Source organism: Gossypium hirsutum, chromosome D06 (genome assembly GCF_007990345.1).
Source record: "Gossypium hirsutum isolate 1008001.06 chromosome D06, Gossypium_hirsutum_v2.1, whole genome shotgun sequence".
Taxonomy (NCBI): domain Eukaryota; kingdom Viridiplantae; phylum Streptophyta; class Magnoliopsida; order Malvales; family Malvaceae; genus Gossypium; species Gossypium hirsutum.
Window position 1 is genome coordinate 30,920,568 of NC_053442.1, and position 19,758 is coordinate 30,940,325.

The window sequence follows — 19,758 nt, forward strand, 5'->3', positions numbered from 1 at the left end:
AGAAAATTTAGTAGATGAACAAGAGGACATTGTTATTACTCAAGAGATGGCTAATAATCAGAATAATCAACTACCTCTTGCGTTTGTTGCAGATCCAGATCTTGTTTCTCATACTATGTACGATTATGCCAAGCCCACTCTAACTAGGGCTGAATTGAGTATTGTGAGACCTATCATTATTGCAAATAATTTTGAGCTGAAGCCAAACACTATTCAGATGATACAACAGTTTGTTTAGTTCGATGTTTTGCAAGAAAAAGATCGAAGTACTCAAGATTAATGGCGTCATTGACAATTCCATTTATTTACGGTTATTCCCTTTCTTGTTGAAGAACAAAGCTAAACAATGGTTAAACTCTTTACCATGAGGTTCCATCTGTACATGGGCCCAAATGACAGAACAATTTCTTCTAAGGTACTTCCCACCAACTAAGACAACCAAGTTGAGGAATGATATATCTTCCTTCGTGCAGATCAATTTAAAAACGTTATATGATGCATGTGAGAGGTATAAGAACTTATTGAGACGGTGCCCTCACCATGGGTTACCTCTATTGCTACAGGTTCAAACCTTCTACAATGGTTTGAATCCCTTAACTAGACAGTTGATCGATGCAGTAGCCAGAGGTACACTTAACAATAAAACACCCAAAGCAGCTTATGAATTTATTGAAGAGATGACACTGAATAATTCCCAGTGGCAATTCATAAGGACGAAGCCGATGAAAGCAGCCGGTGTTTTCAACTTAGATGTAGTCACCATGTTATCAAATCATGTAGAAGTTTTAAATAAGAAAATTGATGGTTTATATGCTTCTAATTAGGTACATCTGGTGATGCAGTGCGATACAAATAGAGCTGGAATGAACAATCTAGAATGTTTACCCTTCACTCCTAGCATAGAAAACGAACAAATCAATTATATGGGTGATACTTCTAGGCCTCAAAATAATCCTTATGGTAATAACTATAATGCAAGTTGGAGGAACCATCCCAGTCTCTCTTGGGGTGGTCAAGGAAATCAAAGAGCACAAGCCCCTCTAGGCTTCCAACAACAACCTTACCAGTAAGAGAAGAAGTCGAACATTGAGGAGATGTTGATGAAGTTTATCTCGGTGTTAGAAATGTGTTTTCAAAAACTGAGGCAGCACTAAAAAATCAACAAGCATTGATTCAAGGACTCGAGGATCAAATCGGTCAACTTGTTAAGTTAATCTCAGAAAGACCACAAGGTAGTTTGCCTAGCAATACTGAAACTAACCCAAGGGAGCAGTTTCATGCAATTACTGTGTGAGATAAAGAAGGGTTAGTTGAATTTGAACAAGAATTGAGGCAAGAAATTGTTGTAAATAATTATAAGGTTAAGGTAAGCCAGAAAGAGCAAAAACCAGTTGTTAAGGAATATAAACCTCGAGTGCCATATCCTAATGTGACGAAGAGAGACCACACGAACGAACAATTTGGTAAATTCTCAAACTCTTAAAGAAATTGCATATTAACTTACCATTTGTTGAAGCTCTTTCGCAGATTCCCAATTATGTAAAATTTTTAAAGGAGCTTTTGGCAAACAAAAGGAAGTTAGATTATTCGTCAACTATGGAACTAAATGCAGCTTGCTCGGCCATATTGCAAAATAAACTACCCAACAAACTAAGATTCAGGGAGTTTTACTATTCCTTGTTTAATTTGTAGTTTGAATATTGATAATACTTTGGCTGATTTAGGGGCTAGTATTAATGTCATGCCCTATAAAATGTTTAAACAATTAGGTCTTGGGAAACCCAAACAAACTAGGATGAGTATTCAATTAGCAGATAGAACCATTAGATATCCTATGGGTGTTATTTAAGATGTGCTTATTAAAATAAAAAAATTCATATTCCCCATTGATTTTTTTGTGTTAGACATGGATGAGGGTTGTGAGGTACCTTTAATTTTAGGATGACCCTTTTTAGCAACTGCTAGAACTATAATTGATGTTGGTACGGGTCAATTAGTACTTTGTGTATGTGACGAAACAATTACTCTCCAAGCACGTGATTCTGTGAAAGACTTTAGTAATCAAGATGATTTTAGATGTTCTGTTAACGTAAGTAACCATGTGGCTTAACCTTCTTTGTAGGAAACCCCACGAGAGAATATGGAGTCGTGTTTTAGTCAATACAACAAAAACAGAACGATTTATGAAGAGTGAATGTTACAAATCGATGAACTAGATGAATGGCGAACACATTTTAATGAGAAATCGAGAAAACATGATGAAGAGCTAAAGCGACGCCATGATGAGCACATGAATAGAATGAACCAATTTAAGGTTAGGGAAAAATTACTACTAGACAAAACGGATCCGCGAATTGCCTATTCAGAGCTTGATGCAAAAGGATCAAACCTATTTACAGTACTGAATGTCTTCCCCTATGGTATTGTCGAGGTAACTCATTCTAAATTTGGCACATTTAAGGTAAACAATACTTGACTTAAACCTTATTTTAGGAATAACATTGATAGCAAGAAGGAGGAGCCTCGACTCTGCGAACCAGCGTGACCGTACGAATATAAGGAAAGTCGAGCTTAGACTCTTAATAGGCGCTTCTCAGGAGGCAACCCGAGTGTTAACACTATTAAATCTTTTAATTTTATTTCATGTTATTTTAAAAATAATTAATTTTAAAAATTAAAAAAATTGATCCACATGGCCTGGCCACACGATTGTGTCCTAAGCCGTGTGCACAATAAAGGGTTTGACAGTGAGTTACATGGCCTAGCGACATGGCCATGTGACCTACACAGCCTAGACACACGGGCATGTCGTTGGCCGTGTGGATACTAGGACTTAAATTTTAAAAATTCAACTTTTACATGGCCTAAAATGGTCCACACAACCTAGAGACACGGTCGTGTGGTACACACGGCCTAAACACATGGGCTTGTCCTAGGGTGTGTGAAATTTGGAGCTAATTTTTTTTCAATTTTAAATCAAGTCAGAGAGTTACACGGGCAAGGCACACGACCTTGTGAGAGACATGGTCGAGCCAATGGGCATGGGAGAAGCGGAGGAAATCACACATAGCTTGGACACACGGGCATGTCCAAGGCCGTGTGAAGATTGGGCTTAATTTTTAATTACACATGGGCTGAAAACACCCCCACATGGTCGTATCACACGACCATGTGGCCCAAACTTTAAAATTTCTTCTTCAATTTGTCTTTTTCTTCTTCCCCAAACATGCCAATCCCTTTCCCCCCATCACCCATCTCCTCTCCCTTCTCCCCATAATTGACCATCCTCAACCCCACCCACACACGACACCGCCTTCCATGTGCGACACCCTGTCGTAACTCTAGCCACCGTCTTCTGTCAGTCTTCCCCTTTTACCCTTTTCTTTATTCTATTTTATTTTATTTTATTTATTTATTTATTATTATTTGTTATATTATTTATTTTTATTTTACTGATCTGTTTTCTTATTTATTTTTTGTTTTATTATTCATTTATTTACTTTTAGTGTTATTATTATATTTATTGTTTTCCATGTTTTAGTGTTAGTAGAACCATTTAATCAATTTTTTAGTTGTCATTTTTATTATTATTTTCATTACTACTATTACTATTATTATTATTATTATTATCATTGATTTTATTTGTTTTTCATTTTAGTTTTAGTTTTATTTTTTTATTTTTATGTTTTGTTTTTAGTTGTTTTATTTTTATTTTCTTAGACTTATTTCATTTATTTTCTTTTGAACTATATTTTTATTTTTATGGTTGTTTCTTAATATCCTTTCTTATTTGTATTTATTTTCTTATTAGTGTGCTCAGAATCAAGCACTACATTTAGATTTGCCTACAATTACGTTTTTCACTATTCCGGTAATTTCATCCGATATTCAGGGCAGTTTCAGTTTTCTCCATCTTTTATGATATTCTGCTTACACTATGATTATATTTGTTTGTACATTGAGAACAATGTACATATTAAGTGTGGGGAGGTTATTTATATAATTATTAGAAAATCTATGAATTATATTCTTGTGTTTAAGTAATTTTCTCAAATTTTTGTTAGAATGAAGTTTTATCGATTTGAGATTTTTGTTGATATATTTTGGAGTAATTTGTAGACATTTGTGCATTGGTTGATTTAAAATTTAAGACATGAGAGAATCAAGCATGATAAATTTATTTTCAGAATTAAAAATTTTAGGTTGTTTCTCTGAATTAAGGTATTATCTTAAAGTTTTAAATTTACAAGTTTGACATTAAAAACCATAACTTTTTGTGAGATTTTGAGCCTTTAGAGTATACATTTTTCTTTCTCATTTTATTATTAGTTATGAGTGTGTCAATTTGATTTGTTATTCTAGAACTTGCTTCGATTACACATGTCGAGACCACACCTTTGATTTGATACACTGAGATGATAAAGACACTTAGGTTTTAACCCACTTATCCCATAAAAAGCCTACCTTCGTAATTAACCCTTAGTGAACCTCGTTGAGTCTAACACACCATTTCTTAATTTACCCATGAATGTTAACCCATAACTCATTTTTTTTGTTGAGACATTTTCCCGTTTTATTGACTCATTTTTTTAGAGAATTGATTTGGTTAGTTGTAACAGCCCGATTTAGGGCTCAGTCAGAACAGTGGTTTCGGGACCAAAAATTCGAAGAGGAAAAATTTATTTCTACTATATTTTTATGGTCTTGTAACACCCCTTACCCAAGACCGTTGCTGGAATCGAGCACGAGGCGTTACCTGACTTAACTTACTAATTTGAAGCATAAAAATTTCACCTTTAAAATTAATTCTCTCACGTTCATTCAATATGTCCCTAAAAAGGATCCTCGAGACCCTAAAACATGCAATAGAAACGGTTCAGGTCCAAACCGAGAACATTAAAAATTTTTCGATTACTTAAACAAAACAAGTTATGTCTGGCTGAATCTCAACCTCTGTCGGTAAGATCACATGTGATGGATCGGAACGGTAATGACGTAACATAGACACATGGAATACATTATGAATCTTCTCTAACTCAGTTGGCAAAGCTAACCGATATGCTAAGGGCCGAATTCTTTCAGTCACCTCGAACGGTCCAATGAAACGTGAACTTAGTTTGCCTTTCTTACCAAATCTAAAAATTTTCTTCCACGGGGATACTTTCAAAAACACTTTGTCACCAACTTGATAATGTCTTTTCTTTTTAAATCTGCATAAGACTTTTGTCTGTCTGAAGCTGCTTTTAAACAATCTCTGATAACTTTTACTTTCTCTTCCGTTTCTTTGACTAAATCAACCCCGTAAATCTAATTTTCCTTAAGTTCTGTCTAATATAAAGGCGTACGACATTTACGTCCATACAAAGCTTCATAAGGTGCCATCTTCAAACTCGACTGATAACTATTATTATAGGCAAACTCTACCAACGGCAAATATTTCTTCCAATTGCCTTGAAATTCTAAAACACAACATCTGAGCATATCTTCAAGTACTGAATAACTCTCTCTGACTGACTATCAGTCTGCGGATTAAAAGCTGTACTGAAATTTAACTTTGTACCCAAAGCTTAGTGCAATTTCCTCCAAAACTGCGAAGTAAATCTCGGATCTCTGTCTGAGATAATTGATAACGGTACCCCATGTAGTCTGACTATCTCTGAAACATACAATTCAGCCAACTTGTCAAGTGAATAATCTATACGAACCTGAATAAAATGAGCTGACTTCGTTAGTTTATCGATTACAACCCCTACTGCATCTTTCTATTTTGGTGTCAACGGTAACCCTGCTACAAAATCCATGGTAACTTGGTCCCATTTCCACTCAGGAACTAACACAGGCTGCAATAAACTTGAAGGTACCTGATGTTCAGCCTTTACCTGTTGACAGATAAAGCATCTAGAAACAAATTCTAAAATATCTCTTTTCATTTCTGCCCACCAGTACATTTTCTTTAAATCGTTATACATCTTTGTACTACCTGGATGAATAGACAAAGAACTGCTATGTGCTTTCTGTAAGATCCTCTGAATAAGCTCATCATTATTTGGTACACATACTCTGTCTCTGAACATCAAACAACCATCAGGACCGATTTGAAAACCAAACTCTATTCCCGACTCGCATTGAGCTCTTTTAGCTTGCAACTCACTGTCATTTTTCTGAGCTTCATAGATTTCTTCGAGAAACATCGGTTTAGCCATCAACTCAGCTAAAATGGAACCATCATCAGATAATGTGAAACTAGTATTCAAAGCTCTCAATGTAAATAAAGACTTTCTACTCGAGGCATCAACAACAACATTTGCCTTACCCGGGTGATAATCAATCACTAGCTCATAATCTTTAATCAACTCTAGCCATCTTCTTTGCCTCAAGTTCAAATCTTTCTGAGTCATCAAGTTTTTCAAACTTTTATGGTCGGTGAATATTTGACACTTCTCACCATACAAGTGATGTCTCCAAATCTTCAACGCAAATACATTGACAACTAGCTCTAAATCATGCGTTGGGTAATTTTTCTCATGTGGCTTTAATTGTCTGGAAGCATATGCTATTACTTTACCTTCCTGCATAAGTACACAACCCAATCCATTCAAGGATACATGATACGAGTCACAAAGGCCTTAGATGCGTATACGAAGGAAAAAGAAAATCAAGATTCACTTTCTTGTTTTCAAGAAAATCAAGAAACCGAATCTTGGTCCAATTTTACTGTTTTGATCAATTTCAAGAATCAAGAAAATCAAGATTTCAAATCTTGGAAATCTTCATCCAAGAAACCGAATCTTACAACTGAGGCGCATTGGATATCGGTTACGAGCATTAACAAGCCAATTTCGGGACAGAATAGATTACAAGCCCAAGTTCTTGAAGACAAGGCCCAATAAGATGTTCCAAGCCCAATTCAGAAGTTTTTAGACTTAGCTGAAAATCAGGCCAAATTGTCAAAGTGACCCAATTTAATTCTTTAAATACTTAATTTTAATTTTTAGACTTTATGAATAAATTTCTATGTAAAAATTCAGTCCAAGAGGCCCATTTAAAGGCCTTGGACGAAATTCCCCTTTGAAAGTCAAAATTAGGGTTTTTTTTTAAAGTTTTCCTAGTAGGGCTAGGAAAGTAGTTAGGAGGCCTATATATATGGCTTGGCCAGCCACCCTTACACACATTACAATTACATTGAAAATTTAAAATTTGTTTTGAGTGAAAATTCTCTTTGAGTTTTTCAAGAATTTTCTCTTGAGTTTCCTTTAGAAGTAGTTTTAAAAATCTTTTTTGATTGTGGGAGTCATCTTCAGCCTTCTGCTTGCCATTGATCTTCATTGGAGGGGAGATTAGAGCCGTTTGAAAGGAGTTGTGAAATCTTTCGGGATTTCAAGGCTTCCTAGGACTTTATCTTTTATTTTCTTGCTGTTCATTTTCCTTTTAATTCTTGTTTGGGGTCGATTTCATCATCTAACTTATTTACGGTTTCTTGTTGCGTTTCCAGCTTTCTTCAACATTAAAGTGGCTGATCGGCATTCTTTTGGCAGTAAGAACCATTCGTTCATTCATCTTTTCTATTGATCTTGTCGACTTTACATCTCAATTCTGATTAAATTCGGTTTGCTGGAATTTAGAGTTTGATTTGCTGTTTTGGAATTTAATCTTTGCAGATTCGGCTTGGAAAGTTCATAAACGTCCTTGATTTTTGAAGATCATTCTTAATCAATAATTTCCCTCTTTCTTGCTGCACGATTCCTCATTCTAATTCAATTTTCATTTTTTTTTGTGATCTGTGGAATTAATTTCCTGTTTTGGTCCAATTGACAGAATCGACTGAATTGGTGACTTCTTTGAAGCGTATTCACGAGTTCTGGACTCCCGAATTCCTTAATAATAAGTGTTTTGATTCTTGATTTATTTTCTGCTATTTTAGGGTTCTTTTATTTCAGATCTGGGAATTCTAAAAGTTAATCTTTCTGCTTCGTTTCAGATCTGATCGTCTAGAGTTTTCGTAGGAGTTTCTGTGACTTGACAACTCAATCTTGGTCCGTACGCAACCCTTTATCATTTGGTATCAGATTTTGGGCATTTTGGGTGTTCTTGGTTGATTTCTAAACTGATCTTTTTTTTAAACAACAAACGGCAGTTTTACCTAGAAAATTTTTTGGAAAAAAAATTCATTCGAGTGGGTAAACGTTTTTCAATTGATCTGAAATTTTACATGTAGATTTGTGGCATTGATATTGAATATAAAAAAATATTTCCCGCTAAAGAATCAGTCAAAAAAGTCAAAAAAATTTAAAAATATGAAATCCAATAAAAATTAAAAAAATTATTCAGCAGGTTGATTTTGGTGCCCAAACTTTCCAGATCAAAAATTAAATATTTAAGGACATTCCAAATTTAATTTCGTGACTTTTTCAGATCGGGAACACCTCGAACGAAGTTGTCAAGTTACTCCGCAGTTTTTCAGGTTTTCAGGTTTCAGCAATTTTTATTGGTTCTTAGCTGTAGGTTTTCATTTGTTTGCTTTTTATTCTCCCTTTACAATATCTAACACCTTATTGTTTCTTGTGTTAGTAGGATTTAAAAGTGTGCACAATTCTTCCTCGGTGCGACACAAATCAATTGGTGTCTCGTCATTTTTTTAGACTCCTAGTGCAAATTAGGATTTTTTGGTAGTTTCAGTTCATACACTTTCTAATTGATTGATATAGACTCTACTAAATAACTCACAAGACTGAATTCTACCTCTTTGAGAATTTGATTTTCCTTTTTGAGTGACTAACGGTGAGGTTTTTTATTTTTTTTGAGTGTTGAGTGTTTGTTTTGCAGGTATTTCAAAAAAAAAGAAAAAAAAAGATGGTAGTCTGCCGCACCCTTAACATCCAAATGGGAGACGATTTTGATCACCAAAGAACCAATATTTTCCATTCTAGATGTTTTATAAAAGGTAACTTATGTTCACTTATTATTGATAGTGCGAGTTGTTCGAATGTAGTTAGCAGTTATTTGGTGGATTCTTTAAAGTTACCTTGTATTGAGCACCCTAAGCCGTATCACCTTCAGTGGCTTAATGAATGCTTAGAAGTTAAAGTTACAAAACAGTCCTTGATCACTTTTAAGCTCGGGAATTACGAGGATGAGGTATGGTGTGATGTGGTCCCAATGCATGCGGCACACTTGCTCCTTGGACGGCCTTGGCAATTTGATCGTGATGTTACACACCAAGGCAAGCTCAATAGATACTCTCTTGTGTTTAAAGGCCGAAAATTCACTCTTGCTCCTTTAAATCCCAATGATGTATAGAAAGATCAATTAAAAATGATGAAATTTTGTGAGGGGGTGAGGGAGAAAGGACAAATAAAAAATACATAGAGAAAAGAGGCTAGTAGTGAAAAAAAGTCAAAATTTAAATGGCCCAAAGGTGAGTGAATCCGCAAGTGGTAAAACTAGAGAGAAAAATTTGATTGCAACAAAAAATGATGTGCGGAGAGCCCTACTCAATAAACAGCCTTGTATCCTTGTGAGGTTTAGGCAAAACTATTTATCTCTATCTAACATTAATGGATATTTACCTAGTGTGTTTCAATGTCTTTTGCAGGATTATGTGGATGTTTTTAGTGAGGCCCCTAAAGGTTTACCACCTTTACGTGGGATATAACACTTCCATTGGCCACATATGAAGAAAGATGTCGAAAAGGTATGTTCTAAGTGCATCGCATGTAAACAAGCAAAATCTAAGGTAATGCCTCACGACCTTTACACTCCTTTGACGATTCCTACTTCACCATAGGTAGACTTATCCATGGATTTTATTCTAGGATTGCCACGAACTAAGAAAGGAAGTGTGAGTTGTTATTCTCTTGATTTGCCTTATGTAAAATCCGTGAATTTGTACAAATCTGTTTTGGTGAATAAAAAAAGTTTTGAATGTATGTTGGTATGTATGCGAAAATCCTCATGGTTTAGCTTGATTGGTTTAATGAAATCTTTGTTACACTTCGGCATGACTAATCAAAATCAAGTTTTTAAACCCGAAATCTATTTTGGTATATTTTGTTGGAAAATCAAGCATCATCTATTGTGTGCAAATACTTTCTATTGTTTTGATACTTGGTTTTTGAATAAGGTAACGAAATTTGCCAAAAAAATTTTCAATTTATATTCATGCCTTAAACAGTTTTTGTGGTTGTACATGAAGTTTGAGTTCCATTTGACAAAGGTTAACTCAACAACGGAGCTTCAAATGCAGTATGCCCCCGATGAGCGAAGGTTTGTATTAAATGGAAAAGGTAAGATTGACCCTTATTCTTCTGCTTATAAAGGTAAGATGCTTGAAACTTTTGAAACACTTTTGTACTCCTCGGATAGTGACAAAGATCGTGTTGATGATTTAATTTTTGTAAAACACTTAGATCGAAACGTGCTTGATTGTCCTATTTTATTTATTGATGATCTATCTGTTTTGATGGTTGATAAAAAGATTCTTGTTTTTGATAATAAATGTGTGAGTGAATCTATAGACCATCGATTAATGCATGGTATGACTGTGCAACTCTGTGAACCTTTTCAAATACCTACTTGTGATGATTACGTTTACCATTTGATTTATTACTCGTGATTTATTCATGGTTCGTGGAAACAACTTGAGATGATTGAATACCTTAAAACATGTCCATCTTTGTTTCGAATATTTGACGAGGCATTGGTAAGTAAATTAGCTTGTTTGCATGGTAATCTGAATCTGTCCATTCGCATGCGTTATACTTGTTTTGTTATGCTTATGTTTGGACTACAAGTTCTACTTTCAATGTGGTTGACTTATCTCCATTTGATTTTTTAGATTCGAGAATGAATCTTTTTGAGGAAGGGGGGATGATACGAGTCACAAAGGCCTTAGATGCGTATACGAAGGAAAAAGAAAATCAAGATTCACTTTCTTGTTTTCAAGAAAATCAAGAAACCGAATCTTGGTCCAATTTTGCTGTTTTGAGCAATTTCAAGAATCAAGAAAATCAAGATTTCAAATCTTGGAAATCTTGGTCCAAGAAACCAAATCTTGCAACTAAGGCACATTGGATATCAGTTACGAGCATTAACAAGCCAATTTCGGGAGAGAACAGATGACAAGCCCAAGTTCTTGAAGACAAGGCCCAATAAGATGTTCCAAGCCCAATCCAGAAGTTTAAATTAGACTTAGCTGAAAATCAGGCCAAATTGTTAAAGTGGCCCAATTTAATTCTTTAAATACTTAATTTTAATTTTTAGACTTTATGAATAAATTTCTACGTAAAAATTCAGTCCAAGAGTCCCATTTAAAGGCCTTGGATGAAATTCCCCTTTGAAAGTAAAAATTAGGGTTTGTTTTAAGTTTTCCTAGTAGGGCTAGGAAAGTAGTTAGGAGGCCTATATATATGGCTTGGCTAGCCACCCTTACACACATTACAATTACATTGAAAATTTCAGATTTGTTTTGAGTGAAAATTCTCTTTGAGTTCTTTAAGAATTTTCTCTTGAGTTTTCTTTAGAAGTAGTTTTAACAATCTTTTTTGATTGTGGGAGCCATCTTCAGCCTTCTTCTTGCCATTGATCTTCATTGGAGGGGAGATTAGAGCCGTTTGAAGGGAGTTGTGAAATATTTCGGGATTTCAAGGCTTTTTAGGGCTTTATCTTTTATTTTCTTGCTGTTCGTTTTCCTTTTAATTCTTATTTGGGGTCGATTTCATCATCTAACTTATTTACGGTTTCCTGTTGCGTTTTCAGCTTTCTTCAACATTAAAGAGGCTGATCGGCATTCTTTTGACAGCAAGAACCATTCGTTCATTCATCTTTTCTATTGATCTTGTCGACCTTACATCTCAATTATGATTAAATTCGATTTGCTGGAATTTAGAGTTTGATTTGCTGTTTTGGAATTTAATCGTTTTAGATTCGACTTGGAAAGTTCATAAACGTCCTTGATTATCGAAGATCGTTCCTAATCCATAATTTCCCTCTTTCTTGCTGCACGATTCCTCATTCTAATTCAATTTTCGTTTTTTTTGTGATCTGCTGAATTAATTTCTTGTTTTGGTCCAATTGACAGAATCGACTGAATTGGTGACTTCTTTGAAGCTTATTCACGAGTTCTGGACTTCCGAATTCTTTAATATTAAGTGTTTTGATTCTTGATTTATTTTCTGCTATTTTAGGGTTCTTTTATTTCAGATTTGGGAATTCTAAAAGTTAATTTTTCTGCTTCGTTTTAGATCTGATCGTCTAGAGTTTTCGTAGTAGTTTCCTATGACTTGACAACTCGATCTTGGTCCGCGCACAACCCCCTATCAATACATCACTGTAAATTACAAATTCTTTACCTGGTTCTGGCTGTACTAAAACAGGAGCTTCGGTCAACAATGCCTTTAACTTGTCAAAACTCTGTTGACACTTCTCAGTCCATTCAAACTTGACATCTTTCTGCAACAGTCTTGTCAACGGGGTAACTATCATGGAAAATCCCTTTACAACTCGTCTGTAATAACCAGCTAGTCCAAGAAAACTTCTAACCTCTGATACATTTCTGGGTGGTTTCCACTCAACAATTGCTGAAATTTTACTCGGATCAACTTTAATACCATCACCTGAGAAAATATGCCCAAGGAATTCGACTTCTCGAAGCCAGAACTCACTTTTGCTAAACTTGGCATACAACTGATTATCTCTCAAAATCTGTAAAACTGTTCTCAAATGTTCGGCATGTTCAGTCTCATAAGGAGAATAAATTAGAATATCATCAATAAACACAACTAAAAACTTGTCCAAGTACGGTTGAAAGATTCGACTCATTAAATCCATGAATATGGCAGGAGCATTAGTCAAACCAAATGGTATAACAAAAAACTCATAGTGACCATTCCCAGTCCAGAAAGCAGTCTTCGAAACATCTGATTCTTTAACCCGCAACTGATAGTAACGGGATCTTAAATCTATCATGGAGAACACAGTGGCTCCTTTCAATTGGTCAAACAAATAATCAATCCTAGGCAGTGGATATTTATTCTTTATTGTTACTTTGTTTAGCTGCTGATAATCTACACACAAGTTCATCAAACCGTCTTTCTTTTTCACAAAAAACACTAGTGCACCCTACAGAGAACAACTAGGCCTTACAAAACCTTTATCAGTTAATTCTTGCAACTGAGCTTTCAATTCTTTCAATTCCATCGGAACCATTCTATAAGGAGCAATAGAAATAGGAATTGTACCTGGAATCAAGTCAATACCAAATACAACTTCTCTAATAGGAGGCAAACCTGGCAATTCTTTCGGATACACATCGGAAAACTGACAAACTACTGGCACTGATTCAATTTTCAACTCTGGATCTTTAGTATTCAATACAAAAGCAAGATAAGCTTCATACTCTTTTCTCAAATATTTCTGAGCAGACATAACAAAAATCATGGCAAGAGAACTATCTGACTCATCTGCCTTTTCTTTGAGTCTTAAACTTCAATTTTAGCTTTGCCCTTTTCTTTTTCTTTTAACAATTCATCTGCCTTACAGGCTCTTTCAACTAGAATAACAAACTCTTTTATCTCTAGAACACCAACTGACAGTCGGATATCATCATTGAGCTCATCCTCAAATCTTTTACACATAATAGCTTCTGTAGATACACTCTCGAGCATACTTGCAGAGTCTAACAAATTCACGTTCATACTCAGTAATAGTCATCTTACCCTGCTTTAACTCAAGGAACTCTTTTTTTTCTGGTCAATAAACCTCTGACTGATATACTTTTTACGAAACTCCTCCTGAAAGAAATCCAAGTAACTCTCTCACTCAGTACAACTGACACAAGAGTCTTCCACCAATGATAGGCCGAATCTCTAAGGAGTGAGACAACACAATTCAACATTTGTCAGGTGTACAGGATAACTCATCAAATACTCTGATAGTATTCTCAAGCCAAAAATCTGCTCTCTCTGCATCATCATCTTTAGTAGCCCAAAACTCTTTAGCCCTTGCTTTCTAATCTTATCAATTGGTGGCCTTTCTGTTATAACTGTACCTGTACCTGTAACTGTAACTGGGGGAGTTACATGGGGAATCTAAAAATCATGAGAGGGTGGAGGTCTAACGGTCGGATTCGTACGAACAAACTCGGCAAACCATTCATTCATAGCTTGGAAGAAGGCTTTTCGAGCCCTTCCTCCCTGACTAACTATAACAGGCCTTTCACTACCATCTGGTGGCACCGTCCCTTCTGCGGGAGCTGGCGCATTACTTTCTACATCACCTGTACCAGCTCTTTCGGGATCCATAACTATAAAAGAAAAACATTTTAAAATCGTCAGGAGTCATCACAGTATCAAAATACAAGTATGGTATGTATAGCTAGACTCTTATTCATACTGAATATTCTGAGAACCGGCTAAACCTGTTCTGATACCAACAAATGTAACACCCCTTACCCAAGACCGTTGCTGAAATTGAGCACGAGGCGTTACCTGACTTAACTTACTACTTCGAAGCATAAAAATTTCACCTTTAAAATTAATTCTCTCACGTTCATTCAATATGTCCCTAAAAAGGATCCTCGAGACTCAATATAAAATTCAAATATCTCATAATATAAAATTCCTTTGCATGCACTATTTCTTTCATATGAAAATAGACTCAATAAGCTTTAATTATATATCTTATCAACTCTCTAATTCCTTTCTTACTAATTTTGCTGATTTTTCAAAATCACATCACTACTGCTGTCCAAAAACTGTATCATTGCAAATTTTTACTCTTTTATAATTTCTTGGTATTAAGCAACATTTAAACATCCATAATACCAAACTTGTTTTTAATTAGCCATTTAAATAGCAAATAATTAGCCATATCATATGAACACACTCAAAATGACTAAGTCCCTATACATGCCATAACTTTACACGTTTCGAAATCACATAATACCAAGATGTCTGTAGATAGTGTGAGACGAACTCCGACGTCCTTGTGATCCTCGAACTGGCTTGGTGATACTATAAAAATAAAGAAAATAAAGAAAGTAAGCATAAAGCTTAGTAATTTTACAAGTAAATAAATAACAACATTTTGTCATAAATAATCATACTCATAAATTTCATCAAACATTAGAATCTTTACTCGCTTCTTTGCTTACTCACTTACTTGTTTACTTGCTTGCTTACTTAAATAACTCATGATTATAACTTACTCTCCCTTGCTGAAATTTCTTTCTCAACTGATAACTGAGATATTCTAAATCTTTATAACTCACTTGAATTTATTATTATGCTTTTATCTGAACTTTCATGTAACATGGTCTATTTACTAGCCCGTTGAATCACTTGGAATACTAAGGATAATCGGGTCTTTTGTCTGATAATACATGACAAAGCTATGTCCCAGACATAGTCTTACATGGGATGTTTTCTGTACTGCCAATGTCATATCCCAAATATGATCTTACATGGGAGTTTTCATATCGGTGCCCATGCCATGTCCCAGACATGGTCTTACGGGGGACCTCTCATCTCGGTGCCAACGCCATGTCCAAGACATGGTCTTACATGGGACCTCTCATAATCTCAATGAGCCAATGCCATGTCCTAGACATGGTCTTACATGGGATCTCGTTCCCTTAATGTCATGACATTTGTATCCGATACATTCCCAATGTTTCAACGGGGCTTTTATCACTGATTCTCTGTCTCCTCATACTTAAGTCAACATTAGATATTTTCATGAAATAAATCATAATTGCTAAAAAAAACAGCATTATTAATAATTATCAAAAATATTGTATTTATTTATTATAAACTTACCTTGGTACAAAATATGATCAAATCTAGCACTTTAGTCTTCAACCTTTTTCTTTCCCCGGTCTAACTCTGGATTTTGTTCTTCTTGATCTATAATAGCAAATTTAGCTTATTTAATACTCACATTCATCAAAACAATCCTTGACTCGAACTTTGGAAAAATTATGATTTTGCCCCTAAAATTTTGCATAATTACACTTTTGCCCCAAAGCTCGGAAATTAAACTTCATCTCTTATTCGTTTGTTTTATGATAAGTTGAACATTTTCCCTTCTATGACAACATCAAATTCCCACTCTAGCATGTACTTATGAACATTAGGTATTTTTAACGATTATGTCAATATACTCGTTTTCACTTAAAATCACTTAGCAAAAGTTGTTTAACATAATTTCAAGCTTCATATTCTACCATAAAACATCAAAATAAACACATTTCACCTATGGGTATTTTTCCAAATATAAACCCTAGGTTAAGTTATTGCTAGAATAAGCTAAATCAAGTTACCGGGACTCTAAAAACGTAAAGAACATTAAAAACGGGGCTTGGAAGCTTGAAAACCCTAACTATGGCTTCCCCCTTGCTATTTTCGTTCACCATGGAGAAGATGAGCACATTTTGCCATCTTTTTCCTTTTTTAATTCTTTTTCTTACTAAATTACCAAATTGTCCCTAAATTAAAAATTTCCTATTTCACTTATCTCATGTCCATTTTTGTCTACCAAGTTAACCAATGGTCTAATTCCCATATAAGGACCTCCAATTTAAAGTTTCATAACAATTGGACACCTCTATCATGTAGAACTCAACCTTTTCACTTTTTACAATTTAGTCCTTTTGACTAAATTGAGTGCCCAAACGTCGAATTTTTTGAACGAAATTTTCACAAAATCATTCTGTAAAATAGTAGACCATAAAAATATAAGAAAAATAAATTTTTCCTCATCGGATTTGTGGTCCCTAAACCACTGTTTCGACTAGGCCCAAAATCAGGATGTTACAGGTCTACAATTTCACTGAAAGATTTCGTGAAAATTTTGTTTGAAAATTTTGACGTTTGGGCACTCAATTTAGTCAAAAGGACTAAATTGTAAAAAGTACAAAAGTTGAGTTTTATTTGTTAAAGCTATTTAATTGTTATGGAATTATAAATTAGGGGTACTTATGTGGTAATTAGACCATTAGTTAGTGATGGACAAAAATGGATAAGAAATAAGTGAAATAGGATTTTTTTAAGTAAGGGCATTTTGGTCATTTAGTAAATAAATAGAATTAAAATGGGAAAACGATGTAAAAAATGGTGTTATCATATTTGCTTGCTGCTGAAACTTGAAGGACTCCATAGCTAGGGTTTTGGCCACTTTCAAGCTTGATTGTAAGTGCATTTTAGCCCCATTTTTAATGTTCTTTACATTTTTGAGATTCTCGTAGCTCGGTTTATCTATTTCTACTGTTATTTTGAGCTAGGGTTGAAATTTGAAAAATTACCCATGTGTGAAATGTTTGTATTTTGATGTTTTATGGAAGAATATGAAGCTAGAATTTATGTTAAACAACTTTTGCTAGTCGACTTTAAGTGAAACCGAGCAAAATAACATAATAGGTAAAAATATTTAATGTTCATAAGTAAGAGTTAGAGTGAGAATTTCATGTTGTCATAGAAGGGAAAAGCGTTCAGCATGTTATAAAACATAAGAATAAGGAATAAAATTTAATTTCCGAACTTTGGGGCTAAAATGTAAATATGCAAAAGTTTAGGGACAAAATTGTAATTTTGTCAAAAGTTGAGTCGAGGATTATTTTGATAAATGTAAATATTAAACAAGCTAAATTTGCTATTATAGATCAAGAAAGACGTGGAATCAACCTCGATAAGGGAAAGGAAAAGATTGTGGATTGAATTGCAAAATTCCTATATTTTGCACCGAGGTAAGTAATATGTAATTAATACATTGTGTATAACTATTTCTGATATTTTGCTATAATATATGAGAAATGGTTGAATATGAAATAGTTATATAACAATTTGAAATTTAGAATTTATAGTTGAATCGATTAAAATCTACTTGAATTGTGGATAAATCATTGACAAGTAATAAGTGAAGTAGTAGAATTGAATTATTAAATTTTTTATGGGATTGGACTGCAATATTGAAATTGTGATTTGTGTACGGATAAATTGTAAATCCTTGAAAAGTAAGAATCTCTGTGGGATTGTCGGAATAAGAAATGCTTGAATAAAGTGCCTATAAACACGTGTGTAGTACTAAGTGTAGGATACTACGTGTATCGATAGATAATGGTCACATGTGTAGTACTATGTGAAGGCTACTACTACGACGTGTATCGAATGATAATAATTACACGGGTGGTACAATGTGCAAACCACCGAATATTCGCTATTATATCGACGTGTTCAACGGGATATGAGTATTGATAAAAAAATATGAGTATGCCATTGAAGTGTGAACATTTGCTAAAGAGTAACAGGAGTGATGAAGTTTCGTACTGTGCTTACAAAATAAATTGTTGTAATGTTATGTAAATGAGTGAAATTGAAACAGAACAGATTCGAACAGTTGAAGTGATGTTAGTTTGAAAAATCACCAAAAATTGTATAAATTGAGTTATTGGTTCAATGACATATGTACTTAAACCTTAATGAGTATACTTCCATATAAAAGAAGCATATCAAGCAAAAGAGTTGTATATTTTGATATATTTGAATTTTAGTGAGGCAGGGTCGGATTGATTTTGGAATCCCCGGTTCTGACTTGGAAAAATCATTACAAATTGTAAAAAAATAATTATGAGATATAATTTATATGATTAGAATCCTTAATGAGTCTATTTTCAAAAGAAACAAACAAAAATATCATCTGAATCTGTACAATGAGATAATTCATTTTTAGTGAAGAGAGGTCAGAGATGTTGAGCAATGAAATAGGGGTGAATTTAAAGAATAAAATTTACTAATTGGACAAGTCAAAAATTCTGAAAATTTTATGATATGACATTATATGAGTCTAGTTTCAGGGAAAATTTACAGAACTTAGTTTGGAGTTCTGTAGCTCTAGATAAAAATAATTTAGTGACTGCAACGCAAAAAAATAGTTTGCTGGAATTTGAATAAATATCAAATTTATGGTTGATTAAAATTTTGTTATCTATAGAAACATGTTTTAAATTTGTTTATCAATTACATACGTACTTACTAAGCTATATGCTTACTTCTCTTTCTTTTTTTCTTGTTTTATAGTGTTATAAATCATCTCGAAATTCGGACAGAGTCAGGGATCATCCACACTATCTACATCTTTTGGTATTTTGAAACCAATATTTCTGAATTATGGCATGTATAGAAGACTTAATGTTAATGTGATGTATATATATACTAATTACTACTTATCTTAAGATGTTAATGTATATTAATTGATAGGTTGTTTTTTTTTAAATGCTAGTGAGGTTACTTTGAATGTCGTGAATGATTTAATTATGTTTAAGTATATAACTGTATTAGTTGAAATATTGAATTGGTTTGAGATTGTGTTTTGAAAATTTGCAGGAGGGATTAGACATTTGTAGAAGAGATTATGTCAAAAATTTTATAAAAAAAAGAAAAACTCCGATTGTATGAAAATATGTATTTTATGTTTGATAATACTTTTTACCCTGTTTCGGCGATGAACACGGGTAAGAGGTGTTACATTAGTTGCTTAACTATACTCTTTTGTTTGATTTGCTGAATTATTTCTGATTATTCTAGATAAAAAATATAAAAAAATATTGATTATTATTTAGTTCTATGTTGATTGAGGTTGAATAGTTAAATTCATATTTTGAGAATAAGCTCCTTTTGTTCTTGAATAGTTTTTGATTTATGCACTTGTTTTTAAGTCAACATTTTTTTTTCTAGTTTGGTAATTTATCAATTCGATCTCGATTGTAAT

At 33.9% G+C, this 19,758-nt stretch overlaps 1 non-coding gene across 1 annotated transcript; it reads right to left on the reverse strand.

Moving 5' to 3' along the window:
• Window positions 1–440: 440 nt before the first annotated feature.
• LOC121218878 (small nucleolar RNA R71) lies at window positions 441–547 on the reverse strand. Its single transcript, XR_005915360.1, has one exon. It is a non-coding gene; the product is annotated as a small nucleolar RNA R71 (small nucleolar RNA).
• Window positions 548–19,758: the final 19,211 nt, after the last annotated feature.